The 9,557-nt window shown below is 38.9% G+C and overlaps 1 pseudogene; it reads left to right on the top strand.

The window, feature by feature from the left end:
* The first annotated feature begins 1,552 nt into the window (after positions 1-1,552).
* On the top strand, positions 1,553-2,039 carry LOC118350839 (peptidyl-prolyl cis-trans isomerase A-like; annotated as a pseudogene).
* Positions 2,040-9,557: the final 7,518 nt, after the last annotated feature.

Raw genomic sequence — 9,557 nt, 5'->3', positions numbered from 1 at the left:
AGGAAGGCCATGATTGAAGCAATGAGAATAGTCTGCTAGACGCTTACATACCAGCATTAGGAAGCTTGGAAACCAGTCTGTTGCTACAAACACCACTATCTGTGTTATTAGAATACCGACTGGCGGTGTCAGATGGGAAAGGGCAGTTACTCTATGAGTAGCTACTTCTCACGGAGTGGTGGACAGATACAGTCTGTAATTAAAATACCACGCCGTGTTGAATCCCTGCTTCTGTCCATGAACATTTCTGGTGCTGACCTTACTGGCTGCTAAACGAGCTAAATAAGACAGATGAAACCTTTGCGCCTGGGCATTGGTACAACAGGAAACACTGACTGCAAACCTTGAGAGAAGGTATAGATGAGATGAGAAGTAAAATTTCACTCGGCTTCTTAACTAGATGTGTTTTTAGACCACAGTACGAGAAGCGAGAATACAGGCAAAACCGGGCAATTCATCAAGATGAGGAGATGAAGAGAGGAGTTAGTAGAGTCTGAGAAAACTGAAATTTGCAGGACAGAAAAAAACAGAGTGAGATAACTACAAAGTGAAAAGAGAATCCTATTGAGTCTTTGACTATTTACCGACCTGTACCTACACAATGCATGACTCCAGGAATCCAAGCAAGATGACTCTCAGGGAACTATAAATTAAGTAATTCCCAGTGCTCACACAGAGCTGGGAATTATTTGCATTTCTATCAGCCAAGTAGGATTCTGAATTAAGCATGCAAAGTCAAGCATCCAATACAAAATTACTAGACATATGGAAATTTTCAAATGTGACCCATAACCAAGGAAGAAAATCAGTTAAAAGAAAAAGACCTAGAAATAATAGACATCATGGGATTTGAAAGCAAGACTTTTAAATATTTATTATAAGTATAATAAAAATGCTCAAGGATGTAGAGGAGAAAAGAAGATAATTAGGAGAGAAATAGCTTTCATAGAACAGAACAGAAAGAATTTTTCCAAATTAAAAATGTAATAGCTAAGATACAAAATTCACTGGATGAATTTTGCATAAAATAATGTAAAACACTAGAGGGAAAAAAATGGAGGCATGGAGAACTTAAAGGACAGTTTAGGTCAAAACACAAAGATAAAAAAAGACTGAAAGAAAATGAACAGTATTAGTTATCTGTGTAGCAGTATCGTATAGGCTAGCATATGTGCAATTGCAGTTCTAGAAAAAGAGGAGAGGAGAAGAAAACAATTCCAAGGAATAATATTTCCAAATTTGATAGATGCCATTAATCCACACACATAAAGAAAATAAAGAAAAAAAGGAAAAGCAAAGCTCAGTGAATCTCGTGTAGATTAATCACAGATATGACCATAGCAAGAAATATTTTAATAAATTTTCTGAAATCCAGGGATAATAAGAAATTTAAATTTTGTTATAAAGCAGCCAGAGAGAAAAGAAACACAATACAAACAGGAAAACAAAGTTGATATACACAGCCATCTCATCAAAAATAGTGTGACCCAAATAATAGTGGCACAGTGGCCTTGTAGATGCTGCTACCTCAGAGCTCCTCCTGTTCCCAGCCATGGTCAACCCCATGGTGTTCTCTGACATAACCTTGCATGGTAAGCCTTTGGGCTGATATCCTTTGGGCTGTTTCCAAACAAAGTTCCCAAGACATCAGAAAACCTTCTTGCTTGAGCACTGGGAAGTAAGGATTTGTTTATAAAGGTTACTGCTTTCACAGGATTATTCTGAGATTTAAGTGCAAGGGTGGTGACTTCACGTGTACTTCCCAGGGCAACAAGTCCATCTGTGGAGAGAAACTTAGTGATGAGAATTTCATCCTGAAGCATGCATGTCCTGGCATCTTGTCCATGGCAAATGCTGAACCCAACACAGTCGGTTCCTGGGTTTTCATCTGCACTGCCAAGACTGAGTGGTTGGATGGCAAGCATGTGGTCTTTAGCAAAGTGAAAGAGGGCATGGATATTGTGGAAGCCGTGGAGCACTTTGAATCCAGGAATGACAAGATCAAGAAGATCACCATGGCTGATTGTGGACAAATCTAATAAATTGGACTTGTGTGTTTTGTTGTTGCTTTAGATTTTATTTATTAATTCATGAGAGACACATAGACAGAGGCAGAGACACAGGCCGAGGGAGAAGCAAGCTCCCTGCCGGGAGCCTGATGTGGGACTCAATCTCAGGACCCCGGGGTCACGCCCTGAGCTGAAAGCAGATGCTAAACCACTGAGCCACCCAGGTTCCCTGACTTGTATTTTTTCAAAACATCAAGCCATTCTTTCTATAGCCGAGGAGGACAACTCTTCACCTTCATCTGCTTGAAATAGCCTATAATCTTTGTGTTCTCACTTCAGTTCAATGGCTTCCATATTTTCCTCATTCCCTCCAACTCTAGCTAGATTGCTGAGTTAAGGTCATGATCATGAAATAAAAATTAAGTAACAAAGAAAAGAATAGTGGAAGAACAACTTCAAAGTGCTGAAAGAAAAAAAATAATGTACCAAACTACAAATTTCTACACAGTATAAATATCATTTAAAAGTGACTGTGTAGGGGGGCAGCCCAGGTGGCTCAGTGGTTTAGCACCACCTTCAGCCCAGGGCCTGATCCTGGAGACCAGGGATGGAGTCCCACGGTGGGCTCCCTCGGCCTGTGTCTCTGCCTCTCTCTCTCTCTGTGTCTCTCATTAATAAATAAATAAAAATCTTAAAGAAAAATGACTGTGTGAATCAGTCAGGCTTGCCTCAGTCCCAGCATGGCAAGCTCCCCTCCACCTCCCCCGCCCCCAGAAGACCAGCACAAACCCCTGTCCGCACCACATCTCCCAACCAGAGTTCTGCAGGGCCTCAGTTCTGATGGAGTACCTGTCAGTTCTCATTTCACAAGACCAGAGCACACCTAGTTCAAACTCACCATATTCAGGCCAGGGACCAAACACTGCCCACAGCAAGCAAGGAGAGCCGCTTCAGACAACTTGCCTGAAGCAGAGAGTGGCCGAAACACAGCAGCAAAGTTCGCAACAGCACACACTGGAGACATTCCCTGAAGCACCAGGCTCTGGGCACTCCGTGACCGCTTCTTCATCAGTCACTACTTTGGGGAGCGGGAGACATAACTGGCTTTTCTAACACAGAGAAGAAGGCAAAGCTTTAGACAAAATGCCAAGTTGGAGTAATTCATCCCAAATGAAAGAACAAGATAAGGGCAAGTCCAGAGATTGAAACAAACCAGATGTAAATAACATGAGTGATGGAGAATGGAAAGCAACAATAATAATGATATTCACTGGGCTTAAGAAAAGAATAGAAGACATCAGTGAGACCCTTACTGCAGTGATAGAAGGGTTAAAAAATAAGAAGGGATGAAGAACGTAATAAACAAGATCGGAAATAGGATCAATGCAATGAAAAGCAGCCTGGAAGAAGCAGAGGAATGAATTATTGGCATGCTAAAGAAAATAATGGAAAAATAATGAAGCTGACCAAAACAGAGAAGGAAGAGGTGTGTAACATAAGACTAGACTTAGGGAACTCAGTGACCCCATTAAATGTAGTGATATTCATATTACAGGAGTTCAAGAAGAACAGAGAGAAAAGGGGCAAAATATTTATTTGAAGAAATATTAGCTGAAAAGTTTTCTAATATGGGGAAGGAAATAGATATCCACATTCAGGAGTGATAGAAAATTTCCATCAAAATCTACAAAAGCAGACTCATACAAGACATGTTGTAATTAAATTTGCTAAATGTAGTGATAAAGAAAAAAATCTTAAAAGCAGCGAGACAAAAGAAGTCTTAACTTACAAGGGAAAACCCATAAAGCTAGCTGGAAATTTTTCAACAGAAACGTGCCAAGCTGGAAGAGAGTTGCACGATATATTCAAAGTGCTGAATGTGAAAAATCTACAGCCAAGAATACTCTATCCAGCAAGAGTATCATTCAGAATAGATGGAAACGTATAGCGTTTCCTGGATGAACAAAAACTAAAGGAGTTCGTGACCACTACACCGGCCCTAAAGAAATAGTAAAGGAGATTCTTTGAGTGGAAAGAAAAGGCCAAAAGTGACAAAGACAAAAATGGACCAGAGAAAATCTCTAGGAAAACCACAAAACGGGTAATAAAATGGCAATAAATATCTATCAATGGTTGCTTTGAATGTAAAATGGAGTAAGTGCTTCAATCAAAAGACACAGGGTGACAGAATGGATGAAAAAACAAGACCCAAACATAAGCAGCCTAAAAGAGATTGATTTCAGACCTAAAGTTACCTGCAGATTGAAAGTGAGGGGTCGAAAAAATAATATAAAATAAAATAAAAAGAAAGTGAGGGGTTGGAGAAACAGTTATCACTCAAATAATTGTCAGAAGAAAACCAAAGTAGCAATTCTTATGTTGGACAAAACAGACTTTAAAACAAAGTGTAACAAGAGACAAAAAGGGGCATATACCATAATCAAGGCGACAGTCCAACAGAAAGTTATAACAATTGTAAATAGTTTTGCACCCAACATGGGAGCACCCAAATATATAAAGCAATAACAAACAGAAGGAACTATTTGATACTAATACAATAATAGTAGGGGGATTTTAGTGCCTCACTACATCGATGGACAGATCATCTGAACAGAAAATCAACAAGGAAACAATAGCTTTGAATGACACGCTGGGCCAGATGGACTTACCAGATGTATTCAGAACATTCCATCCTAAAACAAGAGAATACACATTCTTTTCAAATGAACATGGAACATTCCCCAGAATAGCTCACATATTAGGTCACAAAATAGGCCTCAACAAATGCAAAAAGAATGAAATAATACCATGCGCCTTTCAGACCAGAGATCTTAAAAGAGAGAGAGAGAGAGAGAGAGAAGGAAGAAAGAAAGAAGAAAGAAAGAAAGAAAGAAGAAAGAAAGAAAGAAAGAAGAAAGAAAGAAAGAAGAAAGGAAGAAAGAAAGAAGAAAAGAAAAAAAGAAAGAAGAAGAAAGAAAGAAAAAAGAAGAAGAAAAGAAAGAAGAAAGAAAGAAGAAAGAAAGAAAGAAGAAGAAAGAAAGAAAGAAGAAAAAGAAAGAAAGAAAAGAAAGAAAGAGAGAAAAGAAAGAAAGAAAAGAAAGAAAAGAAAGAAAGAAGAAAGAAAAAAGAAAGAAGAAAGAAAGAAAAAAGAAACGAAAAGAATAAAGGAAGTGAAGGAAGGAAGGAAGGACATGAGGAGAGGAAGAAAGAAAGAAGAAAAAGAAATAAAGATAGAGAAAGAAAGAAAAAAGAAAGAAGAAAGAATAAAGAAAGAAGAAAGAAATAAAGACTAAGAAAGAAAAAAAAATAAAAAAGAAGAAAGAAAGAACAAAGAAGCAGAAGGAAAATAAAGCAGAAAGAAAGAAATAAAGAAATGAAATAATACAGAAAGGAAAGAAAGAAAAAGAAAGAAGAAAAGAAAGAAAGAAGAAAGGAGAAAGAAAGAAAGAAAGAAAGAAAGAAAGAAAGAAGAAAGAAAGAAAGAAAGAAAGAAAGAAAGAAAGAAAGAAAAAAGAAAGAAGAAAGAAAGAAAGAAAGAAAGAAGAAAGAAAGAAAAAGAAAGAAAGAAAGAAAGAAGAAAGAAAGAAAAAGAAAGAAGAAAAGAAAGAAAGAAAAAGAAAGAAGAAAGAAAAAGAAAAAGAAAGAAAGAAAGAAAGAAAGAAAGAAAGAAAGAAAGAAAGAAAGAAAAAGAAAGAAGAAAGAAAGAAAAAAAGAAAGAAAGAAAGAAAGAAAGAAAGAAGAAAAGAAAGAAAGAAAGAAAAAGAAAGAAGAAAGAAAGAAAGAAAGAAAGAAAGAAAGAAAGAAGAAAGAAAGAAAAAGAAGAAAGAAAGAAAGAAAGAAGAAAGAAAGAAAAAGAAAGAAAGAAAGAAAGAAAGAAAGAAAGAAAGAAGAAAGAAAGAAAAAAGAAAGAAGAAAAGAAAGAAAGAAAAAGAAAGAAGAAAGAAAAAGAAAGAAGAAAGAAAGAAAGAAAGAAAGAAAGAAAGAAAGAAGAAAGAAAGAAAGAAAGAAAGAAAGAAGAAAGAAGAAAAGAAAGAAAGAAGAAAGGAGAAAGAAAGAAAGAAAGAAAGAAGAAAGAAAGAAAGAAAGAAAGAAAGAAAGAAAGAAAGAAAAAGAAAGAAGAAAGAAAGAAAGAAAGAAAGAAGAAAGAAAGAAAAAAAGAAAGAAAGAAAGAAGAAAGAAAGAAAAAGAAAGAAGAAAAGAAAGAAAGAAAAAGAAAGAAGAAAGAAAAAGAAAGAAGAAAGAAAGAAAGAAAGAAAGAAAGAAAGAAGAAAGAAAGAAAGAAAGAAAGAAAGAAAGAAGAAAAGAAAGAAAGAAAAAAGAAAGGAGAAAGAAAGAAAGAAAGAAAGAAAAAGAAAGAAAAGAAGAAAGAAAGAAGAAGAAAGAAGAAGAAAGAAAGAAAGAAAGAAAGAAGAAGAAAGAAAGAAGAAAGAAGAAGAAAAGAAAGAAAAGAAAGAAAGAAGAAAGAAAGAAAGAAAGAAAGAAAGAAAGAAAGAAAGAAAGAAAGAAAGAAAGAAAAATGGGCCCATACATGTGGTTAGTTGCTTTTCAACAAAGACACCATGGTAACTTAATGCAGAAAGGATGGTTTTTTAATCTCAAAAATGATGCTGGAAAAGCTGATATCCATTAAAGCAAACAAACAAAAAATCCCTCAACCATTTCCTCACAGTATACACACAGATAAATGACTTGCAATAGATCAGGAAGCTAAATTGTGAAAACTAAAACCATATACCACTTCCAATGAGAAAAGAGACGACAGTAGCTTTGTGATTTTAAGTTGGGCACATATTTCTTAGATGAGGCATCAAATGCATAAATCGTGAAGACGTCTATGTATGTGGGCGTGTGTGCGTGCATGGCGCGTGTACATACGAATCGTATACATACACGTGTACATACACACAGAATTTTATTTATCAAGATGAAAACTTTCTGAGTCTCAAAAGGCATTGTTAAAAAAAATGAAAAGAAAATTAAAAAAAAGAAAAAAAAAGAAAGTCCATATAGCGGGAGGAAATATTGGCCACACATATATTTGGAGAAAAATTATATTTCAATGCATAAAAACTGATGGATAGGACATGGTAATACAAACCGCTCAATTACAAATAGGAAAAATATTTGTATCAACATTTCACATCTGAAGACCTACAAAAGGCCAACATGCATGTCAAAAGATGTTGAACAACCTCCTTCATCAGGGAAATATAAAATAAACCAATGAGACATGTTACACACCGTGAGGTAGGATTAAACTAAAAGTACCTGGAAGTAGCACGTGCCGGTGAGAATGTAGATTATTGGAATTCTCCTTCACTGCTGGGTGAAATGTAAAATAGTACGACTATTTCAAAACAACAGTTTTCTAGACTTTTAGCTTCTGACAGAGTTAAATGCAGCCCTTACCTATGACTGCAATTCCATGTTCCAAGAGTTAGGAAGGCATCGACGCACATATGTGCGCAAATGTCCGTAGCATCTTTATTCCTAACGGCCCTAAGCTGGACAGAACCAACGGTCTCTCAACAAGGGAAGGAGTACACGGCTGTACAGTCACACACTCGAATACTAACTACTTAGCATCTGGAAGGAACGAGCTACTCGTAAAAGAAACCACACGAATTAATACGAAGATTATTCGGAGCAAAAAAAAAAAAGTGAGCAAGAGAATAAATAATGTATGATTCCATTTTAATGAGATTCCGGAAAAGGCATAAGTAATCCGTAGCGAAAGGAGGCACGTCTGGGATGCCTGGGGCTCTGGGTGCTGGGGATGATCGTTGAGGGACTTTCCGGAACTTTCTGGCAGATGACATTGTTCTTTATCTTGATCTTGCTTGTGACTGTACATTTTGATATCTGCTAGAACTTATCAAACTGTTTATTTAAAAATCAGTGAATTTTATTTCGTGTAAGTGGTATCCAAGAAAATGACTTGAAGGTGTCGTGCCTCAGGTGGTTTTTCTTCTATCATCTCTCTTCGACTTCCCGCATAACGTCGTTCCCTCCCATCTTTAGGACAAAAGTCAAAAAATCAGATGTCCTTACGAAAACCAAATGATAAGAGCGATATCCACCCTCTATTACATACTTATTCTTCTTCAAGTAATATTTGAGGGCTTCAGCTGCGTTCATTCATTTTGTCTTCTCGGGAGCGCGGGGGGACGTGAACAGAAAGGCTGTGATTTTACAGATGAGGAAATTCACTCTGAGAAACACCCTACAGCGTGTCCGAGGTAAAACAACTAACAAGAAGGTTTTAAATTCAAGGAGTTTGGTTTTGGAGTCTGTCCTCTTGATGGCAGAAATACAAATGGATTTTGGAGATTTGCAGCAAAGACAAGAGAAGGAACAAATTGGGTGCATCTTAACTTTCAACACTATCCTCGAAATCAAATTCCTGTAAAACAGAAGCTGAAAAAACAAAAGAGAACAAAAGAGCAAACCAGACCTTAATTTCAAAAGTGTTGACGTTTTATAAAATATATTTAAAAAAAAACTATTTAGTTCTAATTTACAAATGAGAAGTAAGTAACCAGTCACTTTAAGAACTCTGAATACTTGGCACGTGGTGGGTTCCCGGGTTGCGGGGATAGCACCACAGTAGGACCCGCTCGCCCCTTATGACTGAGCACCTGGCCCGGGGGCGCAGCGTTCAGTTAGGGACCGTCTGCATCTGCTACCAAGAGCTGTGCTTTCGGGTTCCTATCCCTGCCATCAGCCTGCGCTACTGCCTCCGCATCTTCAGAACCTGCTTCTCGGTCAGAGAAAATACTCTCCTCTTTTGAGCAAGCCCATTTTTCCTCTAAATTGGACCTACACGCAAGCATTTCTTTATTTCTATTGTAGTTTGTCCGCTCTGGAACTCCCCCGGGCACAGATGGCAGTGGTGGTGGTGGTGGTGGTGATAGTGGTTGGTGGTGGTGGTGATGGAGGTGGTGGCGGTGATGGTAATGGTGGTAGTGGTGGTGGAGGTGGTGATAGTGGTTGGTGGTGGTGGTGATGGAGGTGGTGATGATGGAGGTGATGCTGGTGGTGCTGGTGGAGGTGCTGGTGCTGGTGGCAGTGATGGAGGTGGTGGCGGTGATGGTGGAGATGGTGGAAGAGGTAGAGGCAGTGGTGGTGGTGGTGGTGGTAGTGATGGTGGAGATGGTGGCGGTTGTGCTGGTGATGGTGATGGAGGTGGTGGTGGTGATGGCGGAGGTGGTGCTGGTGGTGCTGGTGGTGGTGCTGGTGCTGGTGGCAGTGATGGAGGTGGTGGTGGTGATGGTGGAGGTGGTCCTGGTGGTGCTGGTGGTGGTGATGGAGGTGGTGGCAGTGATGGTGGTGGTGGTGGGGGAGGTAGAGGCGGTGGTGGTGGTGCTGGTAGTGGTGGTGGTGGTGATGGAGGTGGTGGTGGTGCTGATGGCGGCGGTGGCCCGATGGCAGGTGGGTCCCTGGTGGCCCAGCCCAGCCTCCGGCCCTGCGCCCACTGCCACTGCCCTCCGAATCCGCTCCCCGTCGCACACCTGCCGACCTCGGGGACACTTGCTCCTGGCCTCCGGG

The sequence above is a fragment of the Canis lupus genome, chromosome 15 (genome assembly GCF_003254725.2).
Source record: "Canis lupus dingo isolate Sandy chromosome 15, ASM325472v2, whole genome shotgun sequence".
Taxonomy (NCBI): Eukaryota; Metazoa; Chordata; class Mammalia; order Carnivora; family Canidae; genus Canis; species Canis lupus.
Note: the sequence above shows the minus strand (reverse complement) of the source record. Positions and strands in the feature narration are given on the sequence as shown.